General features: G+C 36.9%; 1 protein-coding gene across 39 annotated transcripts in view; it reads right to left on the minus strand.

The window, feature by feature from the left end:
- DTNA (dystrobrevin alpha) overlaps positions 1 to 18,093 on the minus strand; it is a 387,334-nt gene that overhangs the window by 160,164 nt on the left and 209,077 nt on the right. The window contains exon 1 of one of the 39 annotated variants that reach the window (XM_082416078.1): positions 11,951 to 13,654. The exons of the other annotated variants lie outside the window; for them this stretch is intronic. The gene's annotated coding sequence lies outside the window, so the exon portion shown is untranslated. Of the gene's footprint in view, positions 1 to 11,950; positions 13,655 to 18,093 lie in introns of those variants that run through there. 39 annotated transcript variants of the gene reach the window in all.

Here is an 18,093-nt window from a genome sequence, read left to right on the forward strand (position 1 = left end):
AGGTCACAGATAAAGATAAGGTCACCCAGCTTGAGGCTCCACCTTGCCCTCTCTCTTCTGCAGTCTCCTGAATCCCTCTAAGGTCCCCACACGTCTACCGTCCTGAGCTGTGGTGTCCTCAAGCCTCCTTTGCCTCGTCTGCTGCTCATTTCTCATGTACCAGCCAGAGCTGCATCATTCTCCCCAGGAATTCCAGCACAACAGGGCTGTTGTTCCTGCACCACCTGTGTCTATGATGTATAAGTATCTGTAATTCTGCATCTGCTGACATTCTACTTCAGAGAGATTTCACACCACCTAATTTTCCGTAACATTCTTTCGGTACAGAGGATGACAGTCCACCTACCCCCAACTAACCCCTATTATTGGGAAAAGAGATCAGAACCCAAGTTGGCACCTGACTTTGTTCTAGGGGCTGGTTGGGTTCTGCCTGGAACCACTGCGCGACCTTGAGGACTCTGTCACCAATCCATCCCCTGTGACTACGTCTTTCCAGCCTCTGGCCTGATTCCTCTTCCTGGCTGTCAAGGGCTCACTAGCTCCCTTAGGTTATGCAAATGTCAGAGTATTTAATTCCTAACAAGATGGCAATGAACAAATTGACATATTATTGAAATACCAAGCGTGGAAGGGGATTTCACTTGCTCTCATTAATACCATTAGTAGCAATCACTCTCTGTCAAAAGGTCAGAGCTACATAGATGTGTATATGGAACATTTCTATGAGGCACATTCTTTGAGGTGAAAACTTCAACTGTGCCAGTCAAACAGATGGATAGTATTTGGGTAGAAAGAGGATTCCTCCAATTTATAATGGGCATGCTCATAAATAAAGCTTTACTTAAACTTACATAAGAAAAATCCAAAGCTGCCCTAAAAATGTTACTATTTCTGAGCAATGTTGTATAGAACAATATAAATACCAAAACATTTTCTAAATCTTATTACATAATAATAATTGCTCACATCTTTAGGAATTTACCAAATGTCAGATACTTTGTAAGCACTTTACAAGTATTATCTCTTTACATATGATAGCTTTTACATAGATTAAGGCAAGATGGCATAGTGGTTGAAACGCACTAACTATAGTGCTCTCTCTCATCAACTGTACGCCCTTGGAGAGATTACTTAACCTCTCAGACTTAATTTCTTCATCTGTAAAATAAAGATGATTAAAGTACCTGATTCACGGTGTTATTGTCAGGATTAAAGGAAAGATAATAAGTACTTATATATATTTGGTGATTTCTATGTGCTAGGTATTGTTCTCTAAATGAGGATAAATTAAAATTAAATGAGTTAAACAAAAAACATTTAGAACAGTATCTGGTGCTTAGAAAGTATTCTATTTTATTATATCAGAGAACTCACAGAACTCTCATATAATGTGCTCCTGTGTGTCTTCTAGTGTGTTTGGGTTTCCCACTGTCATCCAAAATACTGGAAAGAATTCCATGGTCAGCCCATTGGCCAAATGGCTGCTATTCCCTCCTTACCTCCTCTGGCCAGCTGTTACCACCAAAGTCCTCCTTAATGTCAGGCTACTGTGCATCCCCTTCAGCAATACCCTCTCCTCCTCCCCCCAGCTCTTTATCTCCAAGACAACACTCCATCTCCTCCACCTTCTTTTTCTGCATTTTACCAGAATCATAAGATTTTGGAAGAAATCAAAATTAATTTCTTGGGAAACGTGGATCTCTGATGCTGGAAGTACCAGCTTCTACTATCTTCCACCCATAGATGAACTTGGATACGCTGCCAAAAGAAAAAAAAAAATCCACCCAAATGGGGCAAAGGCAGGAGACTAATAATGTACCCAAATCAGAAATTCAAGTTGAAGACTGCTTTCACAATGATAAAGGGAACTGTCTTTTGACCTTTCTAAATGAGCTTTAATTATATATTTTAAAAATTCTTGGATGTTGGAAAGAAAAAAAATCACTATTCATCAATATCAAAAAACAATAAGATTTTTATGAAAGGGAAAATTTCATGAATATAAAGTTCCCACCTTAGTTATCTGACATCCTCACATAATATTGTGATGAGCCACACATTCAACAACATAGATGATGTAGTGACACTTGCTTCCAACTGTATGATTTATGCAGGCTAATCTTGTTAGGACAACTTGCATATTATAAAATATGCTGTTTCCTTGGCCACAATAATCTTGCTCTAGTGCTGTATACAGGAATTGACACTTTTCAGGGAGGCTTAAAGAAATAAGTCATATGTTCTCTACCTGACTTACTGTAAAGACAGACACCTGACACAACACCTGACAAAGGAGTCAAACAATCTCCTTTTCAAGTTCCACTTCTACTTCCTTAGCTCAGAACCTCTCTTATCCTTGTTCTGGATTGTAGCATTAACAACTTCTTCACTTATTTCCATCCATCAGGTATGTCTTCCCTCTAGTCTATTTTCTGTGCTGTTGCCAGTATGAATTTCCTTAAATGTATACGGCTAACCAGATTATTCAGGATAAAGCAGTTTAAATTCCATAGAAGAGAGATAACACTCAGCAGAGGTGGAGACTCAGCATGGCTTAACAGGGCTGCCTCTGGCCTGAGGTCCCAGCTTGCTACTTACTGGTGATGCAGTTTTCTTATCAATAAATGAGGATGATATTTGCTTCATAGGTTGTGGTGAGAATCAAATAAAATAATGCATGAAAAGTGCTTGGCCTAATGCTAAGTGTCCAGTACGTGGTTATTGTGATTGTGAAGATGATGTGATGACGATGGTGGTGATGATGATAATGGTGGTGGTGATGGTGATGGTGATGGTGGTGGTGATGGTGGTGGTGATGATGCTGGTGGTGATAGTGGTGGCGGTGGTGATGATGGTGGTGATGGTGGTGGTGATGATGATGATGATCTGGTACCTGAACATCTTTCTGAATTCTATCCTCATTACATCTTCATGACTAGCTTACATTTCCAGATATTTCTGATTCTTGTTTCTCCCTGAGTTTTCTATACTGTTCCCTCTCTATAAATTCTCCTTTCCCCAGCCTCCTATTTAATGCATATTACTTTAAAAGTTTATCCCAGTGCTTCCTTCTTCACAAAGCATTTTCTCACCCCTCCTCCATAATATCTGTTCTGTATCATATGACTCCTAATCATATTCCAAGAAAACTCTTCATCTAGGGACTCTGGAGAGACATTATCTTTTCAATGTCAAGTACAGTGTCTGATTTTAAAATAATAGAAAAAAAATATTTTGGTCTCTGCCCTCAGTTGCTGGCACAGAGCTCCTAAAATTCTTGTAATTTCCTAAGTGATAAGAACACTAGGAGCAACTTTTGTGCTAATATTTGGTTTTTGTTCCTGGTTCCTGATGTAAAGCTCCTAAGTCCTTTGGAATTTTCTAGATGATAGGAGTTTTGTTTTAATGAGGTGACTCTTGGTGGGTTCCTGGGTAGCTTTGGGATGGAGGCTGGTCACCAGAAAGACCAAGCCATGATTAGAAGCTTGGAACTTTTAGCCCCACCCCTATCCTCCAGGAGAGGAACTGGAGATTGAGTTAATGAATGATCGTGCCTACATGATGAAGCTTCCATAAAAATCCCAAAAGTATGGGGTTTGGAGAACTTCTGGGTTGGTGAACACATCCATGTGCTGGGAAGGTGCTGTATCCCAACTCCACAGGAACAGAAGTGCCTGTGCTTGGGACCCTTTTGGAGCTCACCCAGTATCTCTTCATCTGCTGGTCATCTGTATCCTTTATCATATTCTTTACTATACAATAATATTATACAATAAACCAGTAAACATAATTGTTTTCCTGAGTTCTGTGAGCTGATCTAGCAAACGACTGAAACTGAGGAGTCGGTTGTGGGAACCTCCCAATTTGTAGCCAATCTGTGAGAAGCACAGGTGACAACCTGGACTTGTACCTGACATGTGAAGTGGGAGTGGGGGCAGTCTGTGCAACTGAGTCCTTACCCTGAGGGATCTGACACTGACTCCAGGCAGTTAGTCATAATTGCTTGGTGTGGAAAATCCATACATCTGGTGTCAGCATGTAATAGCGAAGAACAAATCTGACTCCATATTAGATCTGTTCCTTTTGCTTTAGCTTTTGTGCTTTGTTGACCTGTGCTTAGTCATGCTGGCTCTGCACCTTTTGTAAAAGAATGTTGCCTACAGCCTGAAATACACAGGATAGCCTATTCTCATGGCTCTGACCTTTAAGAGTCCATTCATATACAGATAAAAAGTTGCAGAGCAGAGAATAACATTTGTTTTGTTGGACATTTACAGGAACATCGTGACCTGACCTACGTGGACAGCTGCAAGAACAAAGGATTCCTGCATCAAGAAGTCTGCAACAACCAACCTCGCCCCTCCTTTGCCTTTAAAAGTGCTTTGCTGACACCCTTTCAAGAGTTCGGGTTTTCTTTTGGGCACAAGCCACCCATCTCCTTTTATGGCCCTGCAATAAAGCTTTCTCTGCTCCAAACTCCAACGTTTCGATTTGTTTGGCCTCACTGTGCGTCGGGCACATGAGGTAAGACGTGTCATTGGTAAGAAGTGTTGTGAGTGTGGTAGTAGTGTGAGAATAAGGGAAAATAGTGCATTTATTCTTACACACTGACACATATAAATTCAACCTAAGTGGTTTTTTTTAATCAACGAGAAAATGAATGAACATTAGAATTCTTGAGTGAGCAAGGCTAAGGAATATTTGAGACCAAGACTTCTATGGGAAACCTTGGACTTAACAGGCTCCAGAATCAAAGTACCTCTCTGATCAGCATTTCTTTGAATGGAAGGGAAATTTCATAAAGAATATTCACTTTTTCATCCTATGTCACCCTAATTCATCATAGATGCTTGAAATGAATCCATACATTAAATTAAATAAAAAATTAAATAATTACATAAAAAATCCTCACAGATTTGTTGTGCTTAATTCTAGAGCTGCACTGTCCAAGAGGAAAGCACTTGTCAAATGTGGCTATTTAGTTTAAATTACTTAGCATTAAATAAAATTAGAAATATAGTTCCTTAGTCATGCTAGTGTTATTTTGAGTGATCAGCAGTCACATGTGGCTAGTAGTTACCGTATTGGACAGTGTAGACACAGAACATTTCTAACACCACAGAAGTTTCCATTGAACAACACTCCTCTAGATTTCTGCCATCTCCACTACACCTAAATGCTAGGCTACAGTTGACATCAATTATCCTCTGCCATCCTTACATGAGCAGAAATTTCTTTTAAATGAAATTCAAACAGTAACAATTGGGAAGTATATCCTATTCAAAATATTATGCTGTTTTCTATCAAAGTCAAGCCATTCCAGATTTCACCATCTGGCACTTTCTTTCAGTGCAATTATAAAAATGTACCCTCTCTCCCCCAGTTTGATAGGGGACTTTTAATTTAAAACATCAGTTGTGAAGACAAATGCATATATGTGGATAAAGGGATTCATAAACTTTTCTACTCTCTAACATTAGCATTTGAATAATGCCTTATATTTGTATACTTAGATTATCTCAGCTAGCCCACAGCAGGACCCAGGCATTCTGACTCTTAAGTCAAGACCCTTTTCTCTACAACATGCTGCCTTATACATGTTCTAACTAAAAAGAGGAGCAGGGGAGCAGGTTTGGCTCTAGGTAAGCACAGAGCCATGTCTATGACTTCTTACAGCTTTAGAGCTATCAGAGCAGAAACATAAGCTGGCATGTTTGTAACATTTCTCAGATATTTTTTTCATAATGATTGCCCTTGTTTATACTCATAAACATCACAACAATGAAAAACCCTGTATATATGCTTGACCATTTATTTTGTTAGGATATGTTCCTAGTAGTAGAATTGTTGGGTCCAAGGGTGTGTAATTTTTAAAGCCTTTATTACACATTTAGAGGCTGACCCCCTCCCCAGTGTGTCAGTTTATACTCTCAATAGCAGCGTTTTCCACCCCTTCCTAACACTGGGTGTTATCACCCTCTCGCTTCTCTCTTTTAAAAATATTTGCTAAAGATTAAAATGGTATTTGTTTGTTTAATTTGTAGGTATTTTAAAAATAATAGTGAATAAAACACCAAAGACATGATCCATGAAAGAAATAATTGATAAGCTGAACTTCATTAAAATTAAAAATGCTGCTCCATGAAAGACAATATCAAGAGAATGAGAAGACCAAGCCAGAGACTGGAAGACAATATTTGCAAAAGACACATCTGATAAAGGACTGTTATTCAAAATATACAAATAACTCTTAAAACTTAACAATAAGAAAACAATCTGGTTAAAATATGAGCCAATGACCTAAACAGACACCTCACCAAAAAAGATATACAGATGGCAAACAGGCATATGGAAAATGTCTACATCATATGTCATTAGGGAAATGCAAATTAAAACAATGAGATATCACTACACACCTATTAGAATGGCCAAAGTCTAGAATACTGACAACACTAAATGCTGGTGAGATGTGGAGCAACAGGAACTCTCATTCATTGCTGGTAGGAATTCAGAATGGTATAGCCACTTTGAAAGACAATTTGGTGGTTTCTTACAAAACTAAACATACTCTTACCATATGTTCTAGTAATTGCACTCCTTGTTATTTACCCCAAAAAAGCTGAAAACTTATTTCTACACAAAAACCTGCACATAGATGTTTAGAGCCGTTTTATTTACAATTACCAAAACTTGGAAGCAACCAAAATGTCCTTCAGTAGGTGAATGGATAAACTGTGGTACATCCAGACAATGGAATATTATTCAGTGCTAAAAAAAATGAGCTATCAAGCCATGAAAAGACATGGAGGAAACTTAAATGCATATTATAAAGTGAAAGAAACCAATATGAAAAGGCTATATACTGTATGATTCTAACCACCTGACATACTGGAAAAGGCAAAACTATAGCAACAGTAGAAAGATCAGTTGTTTCCACGATGAGATGGGGGAGGGGTTTGTGTGTGTGGGGAGAAGAGATAACTAGGCAGAGCACAGAGGATTTTTAGAGCAGTGAAAATACTCTATATGATATTATAACAATGGATATATATATATATATATATATCATTATACCTTTATCCAAACCCATATAATGTACATCACCAAGAGTGGACCCTAAGGTAAACTATGAACGTTGGGTGATTATTATATGTCAATGTAGGTCCATCTTTGGTAAAAAATTTTGTACCATTCTGGTGATTGGTGTTGATAATGAGGGAGGTCATGCAGGTGTGGGGACAGAGAGTATATGGGAAATCTCTGTACCGCCCCCCTCAATTTTGTTGCAAACCTAAAACTGCACTAAAAAAAGGTCTTAAAAAATTAGTGCTGGGGCTTCCCTGGTGGCGCAGTGGTTGAGAATCTGCCTGCCAATGCAGGGGACATGGGTTCGAGCCCTGGTCTGGGAAGATCCCACATGCCGCGGAGCAACTAGGCCCGTGAGCCACAACTACTGAGCCTGCGCGTCTGGAGCCTGTGCTCCACAACAAGAGAGGCCGCGATAGTGAGAGGCCCACGCACCACGATGAAGAGTGGCCCCCACTTGCCGCAACTAGAGAAAGCCCTCGCACAGAAACGAAGACCCAACACAGCCATAAATAAATAAAGAAATAAAAAAAAAATTAGTGCTGTTCTCTTTCTTATTGATTCATGAGATTTCATTATATATTACAGATACTCACCTTTTCTCTTTCATGTATGTTGCAAATATTGATTCTAGTTTGCTATTTGACTTTTAGTTTTGCTTATAGCATTTTCCAGAAGTAATAAGTTTTCATATAACCATTCCTTTATGGTTTCTGCCTTTGAAGGCATACTTCTCTATCTCAAGTTCTATATTTTCTTCTACTACTTTGATGGATCCACATTTTATATTGGAATTACTAATCTATCTACTATTTTTTTTTTCATATGAGGGGAGGTAGAGGCAAGTGGTTTTTCTAAGTATAATTTTTCCCCAAACAAACCCAAATTAGTAAGTTTCAGACATGAAATATTGTTATTTAAAACAAATAATTAAAAATTTAAAAGATAATTAAGATATTTATATGGTGTCAAGAGTGAACATTTTATAATGCAAATGCCAGGTAGAGGGCAATAATAATAATAATATCACTCTAAAATGTATCAAGCTAATATTATCATGAAAGTGAAACCAGTTGATTGTACCATTTTATATATTAAAAATGTAACGAATTGTTCATTCCTAGCAATGCACTTACTCTTTTCCTATCAGATACTGGTCCACACATTGTACAATTATTGGTGAGTTTAATCATTATTGATGGAAGCCTCTATTGCTTATTGAACAAAGTCAACATCTTTTATAATAAACTCTGAGAAGAACATAACAAGCACTACTGTTAGTGATTTGTAAATGCTATTAATGGAGTTAATGAAAGTTGGGAGAAAATATCTGAAAATCATACCACCTATTAGAAATTTTCCATTTCTTTCTAAAAACATTGGCCTTTGACTACATACAGAGCTTAGAGCTTTCTAATGAAGTCTGTCTTTCTCTCTGAATTAACCATTATTGCCATTATAATCACCATCATGATCATGATCCAATCACTCTTTTTTTCATTTGAAATATTTAAGAATATTTTAAAAGAGTCCAATTTTTTCACACAAAAAACCACATGGTTGTCAATAATAAAATCCACTTTAATGAAGTCATAGGTTTAAATATAGCAACACCTAAAAGTAGAATATCTAGCTGATATTGAGTCATCATTCATTGGCTTGATCTTCATCTATTTCAGAAACATTGCCTTGGGGTGGAAAAATTATCATTAATTTTGTTGAAGAGGCTCTAATAGTCAATACAATTCTTCTTTATCATGACTCTGTTGAACATCTATCTCCTTAATAGAGGTAAATGTTTGCAGATAATGAGCTATTTGTCTGAGAGGCTAGGGAGCTCTAGAAATTAGAGCTAAAATGTTAAGAAATACTCCCAATCATACAAAATTAACAATAAAGCATGATTTAAACAAGAGTTGACAAAAATGATTCAAGCAAAACATCTTTGCAAAATTTCTAATTTAAAGCAAGAACATCAAAAGTCATTTCGCTTCTTAAGACTATAAAGTATTCCATAGAGCCATTATGGAAAACAGTGTGGAGGTTTCTATAAAAACTCAAAATAGAGCTGTTGTATAATCCAGCAATCCCTCTTCTGAGTATATACCCAAAGGAAATTAAATCAGTACCGGAAGAGATATCTGTGCTCCCACGTTCACTGTAGCGTTAATCGCAATAACCAAGATATGGAAACAATCTAAGTGTCTGTCGGCAGATGAATAGATAAAGAAATTGTGGCATATACATACAATGGAATACTATTCAGCCTTAAAAAAGCGTAAGATCCTGCCATTTGCAACAAAACAGATGAACCTGGAAGACACTATACTAATGAAATAAGGCAGACACAGAAAGAAAACTACTGTATGATCTCACTTATATGTGGAATCTAAACAAGGTTAATACATAGAAGCAGAGGTTAGAATGATGGCTACCAGGGGATATGGGGTGAGGGAAACAGGGAGATGTTGGTCAAAGGGTATGAAGTTGCACTTATGTAGGATGAACTAGTCTGGAGATCTAATGTACAGCCTGGTGACTAGAGTTAATAATTCTGTATATTGTATAACACAAATTTGCTAAGAGATTTCAGGTGCTCTCATCACACACACAAATGGTAACTATTTGAGCCGAAGATATGTTAATTAGCTTGACTGTAGTAATCATTTCACTACTTACATGTATATCAAATCATGTTGTATACCTTAAATACATACAATTCTTATTAAAAAATAAAATTTAAAAGGAGCTTCCGTTTTATGGACCTCTCAGTTATGATAACCTTAAAAATGGACATGTGCATATGGCCTAGTGTCAAGTGTATAAAAATCACAAAAATTGGATCTATATTGATTTTTATACACTTCTAGCTCTAATGCCAAAGCTAGCTGATATCTTAGCCCAAAACAGGAAGGACTGAAACATATTCAGCTATAGGAATTTGTTTTAATTTCAATTAATAGAAAGGAACTATTCATGCCTTACCACATACTTGAAACATGGAAAAGTGGAATGCTAGTATTTTTTTCTAATTTCACCTCATCCACACTATACTGTCTCTCTTTTTTTGTATATAGAGGTTTAACCCATTCTAATACTGAGAGAAAGAAGAAAGCTTGGTTAAGAGATCATTCACACTTTTAGCTTTACCTTTTGTCTATTTTTCTTTTCTTGTGTCTTCTCTCTGTGTCTCTGTGCCTTTCTCTCTCTCTCTCTCTGCCTCTTTCTACCTCAGGTACTGCCAATACCTTGTGAGAATTTCACAATTTAAAATATTTTACCAGGTACCATCTTTCACCAATTCTTGGTAATTTCCTATTTTTAAGTAATAACAACTTAGGCTTGTGAAAATATTTTGGAGGACATGCTCATAGCTTGTTCTGTATTCAAAGCAACAAAGGGAAAAAAGAAAGAATGAATTTGGATACAAGCATGGACATTTTACAAATGTTACAAATGTGCTATTATAATGCTTCTGATATTTGTTACCATGGAAATACTTCCCCTTATTTGCAATCATGGCAAAAAATTGTTTTGAATAATTACGACTCCTTGCTCAAATTTAGAAGATGGCCTGAATGTATGAAAACTAGAGAGACTAAGAAAATAGCAATGAAAATCACAGAGCATAAACGAATTTTAAAAAATCTAAGTGTCCCTTTTTGAAGAAAGAGTGGTATAGGACTAACCTTGGGATAATGTATTGGCTTTTAACCTAATATGTGCCAATTAGTGGCAAGTAAATTGCTTTTAGCTAAGAAAGTATTTTTCAAAAGTACTTTTCAAAGCCTCTCCTATAAGAAAACACTCCAGTGAATACTGGGCAGTGAATACCCTTGAATAACAGTGGGTTCTGCTAGTGTTTAGTTAGGTTTTGTCTCTGATGCTGCCAAGACAACTTTGTTCAAGGAGGAGAAAAGTTGCCTAGGTTAGCCCTTAACTAAAAAATGAAAGTAAATCCTAATGTCTTATGAGAAAGCTAAACATCAAACATCAGTAGAAAGCAGGAACAAGAAATCAAAACAAGTTATTCATAAATTTTCTTCTTCTTTAACTTGCTCCGCACATACCAAAGCCTCCCCTTTTGAAGCAAGCTGCTAGGGTGATACGTAAACAACGCAATGAGGAGTCGACTGTGCTCTGGGAATTGATGCTTCACGGAGCCACACTGAATTGTTTACATTCGGCTCTTACCAGCCTCTAAGCAAAAGAGTTCATTTTCTACTACCCCGTATTGTATTTACTTCTATTTTCAAATCCCCTAAGACACATACGACCACAGTGTCTGAAAGAATGGAATATTAATGGAAATAAAATATGTTGTAAAAATTACAGATAAAACCGAACTCTTCGTGTTGGGTAAGGTTGGTAGTAATAGAAAGAAAGAGGAATGGAAGCCCAGATAGAATAAATACACTGAATAACATGCTGGAGAACTTGGTCCTATGTCTTCATTTAATATAAGAGACAAGCAGCTTTGGATCCATGCCACTAATGAGGTGTCCTCTAAGAAAAGTGGACCGTTTTCAAAGAAGAAAACAAGGAAACACTTTTCTCAGGTTTACATTGATCCAAAGATGCTAATTATTGCATTCTTATGACTTCCTTTCCAGTTTTCTTTCTTTGACTTGCATGCACGCCCTCACCCGTAATACCACAGAACTATACAAATTCACAATGTTTCAGACTTTCAAATTAAAAACAGATGAAATCGGAGGTGGGGGAGTTGGGGTATGGAGACAGGAGAAATTTGTCCTGTGCCCATGTGGGGGGCGGGTGACAGTGAAATTCCACCCGGCAAGTTATGCCACGGCAACAGAAGAAGTAAGAGGAGGTCAGTTTCATAGATTCAACTGAACCTTACCTGGTTTTGTAGTTAAATGCAGCAACATGCCCCTAATTCTTCCTCTAAAGTACTACATATGCTGAAAGCTAGAGTATTTGACCTTACACATTTCCACAGAAGAAACTCCAAAGTAACCTTTAACTTCAATAAAACGCTGTGTTCATTCTTCCCCTTGTGCTCAACACACAGCAATCTAATACACCTCATCATGTGGTCCGTTACCATGGTAGCAATGAATCCAGCTGCTGAAATACAAAAGACTGACAAAAATTTGCTTTTTTCCCCTCCACCCACCCTGACAAAGTAAGGGTTTTTTTTTTTTCCTGTATGACAAGTCTAATTTGAATATGTTTCAGTTGCTGACTCAACTTCATGAACAAGGAAAAAAGAAAAAGAAAAATGAATAACAGAGATTAAGAATAAACGGGCTCCCAGGACATTTAAACCAACTAGTGAAATACCTATACGCACTTTTAAGTTGCCACTAATCCCTTGAAATACTGATCATTATCTACTACTTCTGCTGACCAAATATTTTGAAGTGCCAGTTACTAACTCATTGGAAATGCAGCATTAATCTCACTGCATCTTTAAAAATATTTTTAAAAATACATGAAATGACTCAATAAACACAGACACTGAAAAACACTACATCATTATATGAAGGGCTAGTCTCAAAGTATTTTTCTAGGGCAAACTTCTAATCACAGCTCAGAGGTGGGAGGTAAAATTCTTCATTTTCTTTTCATCAAAACCCTGTGTTTAACTGTTACTTAAACAGATTAGATTTCAGTTGTATTTAAAATGCTCGTAGATTTGAATCTATGAGCCTAATCCGCCTACTAGAATCAACCAAACTATATCTGGGGACTCTATATTAAAAGTAGAGATCTAGGTGTTGGGACAATATCAACTCTGAACAATCCTGGGATCCCCAAACCAGTGGCTACATAATTAAGATTTAAGGAATCACCTCCATTTTCTTCCCAGTACTTTAGGAAGGCTGATGGGAGGAGTCCTGGGTGACTGGGGCTTCACCTTATTTCAGCCGCTGTTCCTCCCTCCCACCATGGGGCTCTGTCCTCCGGACAGCGACTGCTTTGTCCCTCAGGCCTTGCACTGCCACCCTGCTGCTTCCACAGTCTTGCTGACTTCCCAAATTTAGCTCATATTTCATAATAATGTGTTTATATACCTAACTTCTCTCTTTAGATATGGACTCTCCTAGGAAGGGAGATATCTTACTCATCTTTCTACACCAAGTAATCAGCAACAGTTTTGGCCCAACGGAGGGCTCAGGGGCTATTTCTTATTTTCTTTTTTTTTTTTTAAATTATAGTTGATTTACAATGTTGTGTTAGTTTCTGGTGTACAGCAAGGTGATTCAGTTTTTAATATGCATAAATAATAAATATATCTATATAAATATATATATATTCTTTTTCATATTCTTTTCCATTATGGGTTATTGCAGGATACTGAATATAGTTCCCTGGGCTATACAGTAGGACTTTGTTGTTTATCTGTGTTTATCTATTTTAAATATAGTAGTTTGTAGTTGCTAATTCCAAACTCCTAATTTATCCCTCCCCCACACCCTTTCCTCTTTGGAACCATAAGTTTGTTTTCTGTGTCTGTGAGTCTGTTTCTGTTTTGTCAATAAGTTCATTTGTGTCATATTTTAGATTCCACATATAAGTGATATCATATGGTATTTGTCTTTCTTTTTCTGATTTATTTCACTTAGTATGATAATCTCTAGGTCCATCCATGTTGCTGCAAATGACACTATTTCATTCTTTTTTTTTATGGCTGAATAATGTTCCATTGTATATATACCACATCTTCTTTATCCATTCATCTGTCTATGGACATTTAGTTCGTTCCCATGTTTTGGCTATTGTAAATAGTGCTGCTATGAAGATTGGGGTTCATATCTTTTTGAAGTAGAGTTTTTTCTACTTCAAGATACTCTTTGTATCTTTTTGAAGTAGAGTTTTCTTCAGATATATGCCCAGGAGTGGGATTGCTGGATCATATGGTAGCTCTATTTTTAGTTTTTTACGTAACCTCCATCCTGTTCTCCATAGTGGCTGCACCAACTTACATTCCCACCAACAGTGCAGGAGGGTTCCCTTTTCTCCACATCCTCTCCAGCATTTATTATTTGTAGACTTTTTGATGATGGCCATTCTGACTGTTGTGAGGTGGTACCTCATTGTAGTTTTGATTTTCATTTCTCTAATAATTAGCAATGTTGAGCATCTTTTCATATGCCTATTAGCCACCTGTGTCTGTATGTCTTCTTTGGAGAAATGTCTATTTAGGTTTTCTGCCCATTTTTTGATTGGCTTTTGTTGTTGTTGTTGTTGTTGAGTTGTATGAGCTGTTTACACATTTTGGAAATCAATCTCTTGTCGGTCGCATTGTTTGCAAATATTTTCTCCCAGTCCGTAGGTTGTCTTTTCATTTTGTTCAGTTGCTATTTCTTAAATGGATACAGCAGGAAATGAATGTTTAATCTTAGTGCCGTGGAGGAAACCTAAGCTCCTCCAGAACTGTGTTCAAAGCTTTCCCTCTTGTGGTTAAACCCTTAAGAGGTCTGCACAGATTTTTCCTTAATATTCTATACCACAAAAGGACGTGGACAGTAGGAGCTCAGAGCTCTTAAGAAGATCAATTGTGGACTTACCCGGATGTGGGTGTGAAACCCGGCTCCCGCCCGCCCGTGCTAGTTTGGGATCTTGGAGAGATTATTTAACCTCTCTAAACCTGGATTACTCTTCTGTAAACTTCCTACTTTAAAGAGTTACACGAAGAAAGATTAAATAAGATAGTTCAAGGGAAGCACCAAGCAGTGAGCTTGGAAACAAACTAAATGCTCAATAAATCATCGTTTGAACTATTTGGTAAAAATGTTTATGATTTTTTAACAAGAGGGACAACGAGAAAGTGCTTTGACACCTGACTTTCTCTTGTTGATTAAACTGTCATTTTCAATCAGATACACATTATCAATCATTTGCTTCATAGTATAAGTTTGAGTAAGGACACAGCATGAATACAGCGACCATTTCAGGCAAATATCTAGGGTTGCTTGCTCCCACCTCCAAACCAGCTGGGGGGGGGATAACCAGTCAAAAGGTTGTTACTGGAAAGCAATTATACTCCACTAAAGATGTTAAAAAAAAAAAAAAAAAAGGTTATACATACTCTCAGTGCAAAACGGACTGTGGGAAGAGTGTTAAACTTGGTAGTCAATTAAAATTTTCTTTTAAACATGAAAGAAAAACACATTAAGGAAAGCAGTTCATTTTGTTACTTGGATTCTCAAGAAATGGTCTATATGTTATTTATTAGTGATTTTTTTCAAATTAAAATGGGGTATAAAGAACTTTTATCATAAAGAGCTTCAGATTAGAAACTACATACATAGATTGCATTTTAAACAATTTACCAATGTTGGATTGACAGTAGCCTTCAAAAGATCACCCTTACAGCAGTAATTAACACAACATTGTAAATCAACTATACTTCAATTAAAAAAAAAAAAGACCACCTTGATCTGTAACAAGGGCTGTAAACTGCCCACCAATACAGCCTTTTAGCTGTTTTTCTCCACAGTCATCTAACTCAGGAAATTACCTGACACCAAAGCCAACTGCATTGGAAAATTAGCATCAAAATCCCTTTGAAGACTTATAGTGCAAAGAAGCAGCCAGGGGTTAAGAAAGACCCGTGGGAGAGAAAAAACTTTCATCACAGGAGGTTGCCAGAAAGAATAAAATGAATGTTGCACACTGCAAGATTTCTCTAACATTATTAAAAAAAAAAAAAAAAGGCCTACAATGAATCCGTAGAGATTATTAAAATAGCTTTGGCACTGTTACAACTCTGAAAAATCCTTAAGTGTTGTGACTCATGACGACACAATTCTATAAAGCACATAAGTGAGGCAGAACATGCAAAGAGGCAAGAAACACCTACATTGGAAAATCAGCACCTCCTAATCCTCTTCAGGACAGTTGATGAAGGAAAGGTTAATAGGACTACAATTTGAATAATTCATAACTATTCTCATGTGTGGCTGGCTGAACAGAAACTAACTGCTTGCATTCATTTCTTTGGGAGTCTTTACCGTGTGCCTTTTTTTCTCCTACGGATTGGTTATGTATCTGATTGTTCTTCATTTTGTAAATTTAAGAGCATATCGTTTATGTAGTTAATGTAGACTGCTACTAGAGCATTTAATATGATTAGCAAACATCCTTTGTCAGGGGCTAAAGCGGCTGGTTTGATTGTCTCTTAAGATGTCAGGGGCTTCCCTGGTGGCGCAGTGGTTGAGAATCTGCCTGCCAATGCAGGGGACACGGGTTCGAGTCCTGGTCTGGGAGGATCCCACATGCCGCGGAGCAACTAGGCCCGTGAGCCACAATTACTGAGCCTGCGCGTCTGGAGCCTGTGCTCTGCAACAAGAGAGGCCGAGATAGTGAGAGGCCCGCGCACCGCGATGAAGATTGGCCCCCACTTGCCGCAACTAGAGAAAGCCCTCGCACAGAAATGAAGATCCAACACAGCCATAAATAAATAAATAAATAAAATTAAAAAAAAAAAAAAAGATGTCAGTATATTTGGTTTCACAAAGTTTTAAATCCCCTTTTGCAAATGTTAAGATTAACTTCTCGCTCAGTGTGAACAAAATTTGTAACATAACCTGTGCTGGTGTGACCCACTTAATTTCATATGAAGAATTTAATCACCTAGGGAGAAACAGTTTTTGTGACATCATGCTTCAGAATACTGTCCACCAGGAAGTTGATTTGCCAAGCCCTGGACCCAGAGACATGGGAGGGAGCTTACAAGGTTACTTGCTTCACTGCTCTCTCTTCAGACGGGAGGGCACCTAATTTCCGACAAACTCAAGGTAACAACATAGGCTCAGAGGTCATGAGCTTGAATTAAACAGCATGGCTACAAAAAACTGGCTGCTAATGTCAATGAAATTAAAACAAGACAAAACAATTTGAACCCCTGCAAAGGTGATCTTTTTCAGGTCATATTTTAAAACTGTTATTTATTTTATAATACCACAAAGTGCTTTATTGTTAGGGCACTGGTTTAAATCAAGTAAGAAAACTTGTTAACGGCAACAAAAAAAAGATTGTGATCTACTGAACAGTTCTTGCAAGCACAGAGTTTCCTGGGCTGCTTTGAGCAGCTGACCTAAAAAATATTAATCGGATTAGTATCTATTCTATTCATGAAAATTTCTTATGAAAGAACAAGGCTATTGAAAGCCATTTCAATTTATATAGCTCAATATCAAGATATTCTATTTTACCCTTAAGATGTTTTCAAAACATGCACTCCTCTTTTGAATTGTAATAATGTTGCTATAAATAATAAGGATTTCTTTGTGTTTTCTACTGTTGACACATCACAGAAATTACCTGTTTTTAAACAGCACTGTGAAATTGATGGCTACATAGTCACCAGATAACTTATTTGTAAACCTGGGATCATTTTGCCCTACTCACTTATGGAAATTTATTCCCAAATTTCTGTTTGTTTGTTTTTCATCTCTCTAAAATCCATAATTATATAGTTATATTCTGGATTTTTCCTTAGGGAAAAACATCCTTGGTTTTTAAACTTAATAGTAAAAACCCATACTTGTCCATTTTCTCACTAAAAGGTAATATCACAGGTCTTATGTAGAGAAGTTGAAAAATGTGATCTATGAAACAACCTTAAAACACATATAATTCAACTATCTGAGGTAACAAATACTGACATTTTGATGTATTGTACTTCTTTGTATGTTAAAAATCTTGGATAATTTTGAATATTGCTTTCTTTTGCTTAATGAAAGATGTAAAATAAGCACACTATGGTATTATATATTCTTTGAAAATATTTTTTAATAGTTGCATAAAATCCTACTATTTGGATGTATCAGAATTTATTTAGCCATCCCTTATTGTTAAATATATTTTTAGTCTTTTCCAGGTTTCCTATTATAAGCAATATACCTTTGCATATAAACTTTCGGTTATATCTTGGGTTACTTCCTTAGAATAGATTCCTGTTGGGGAGGAGAGATTATTGGGTTTAAGTTAGAAAGTCTAAGCATAGAATTTTAGAGTTGACAGGATCCATAC

This window comes from Balaenoptera physalus, assembly GCF_965194825.1.
Source record: "Balaenoptera physalus genome assembly, chromosome: 12".
Lineage (NCBI taxonomy): Eukaryota > Metazoa > Chordata > Mammalia > Artiodactyla > Balaenopteridae > Balaenoptera > Balaenoptera physalus.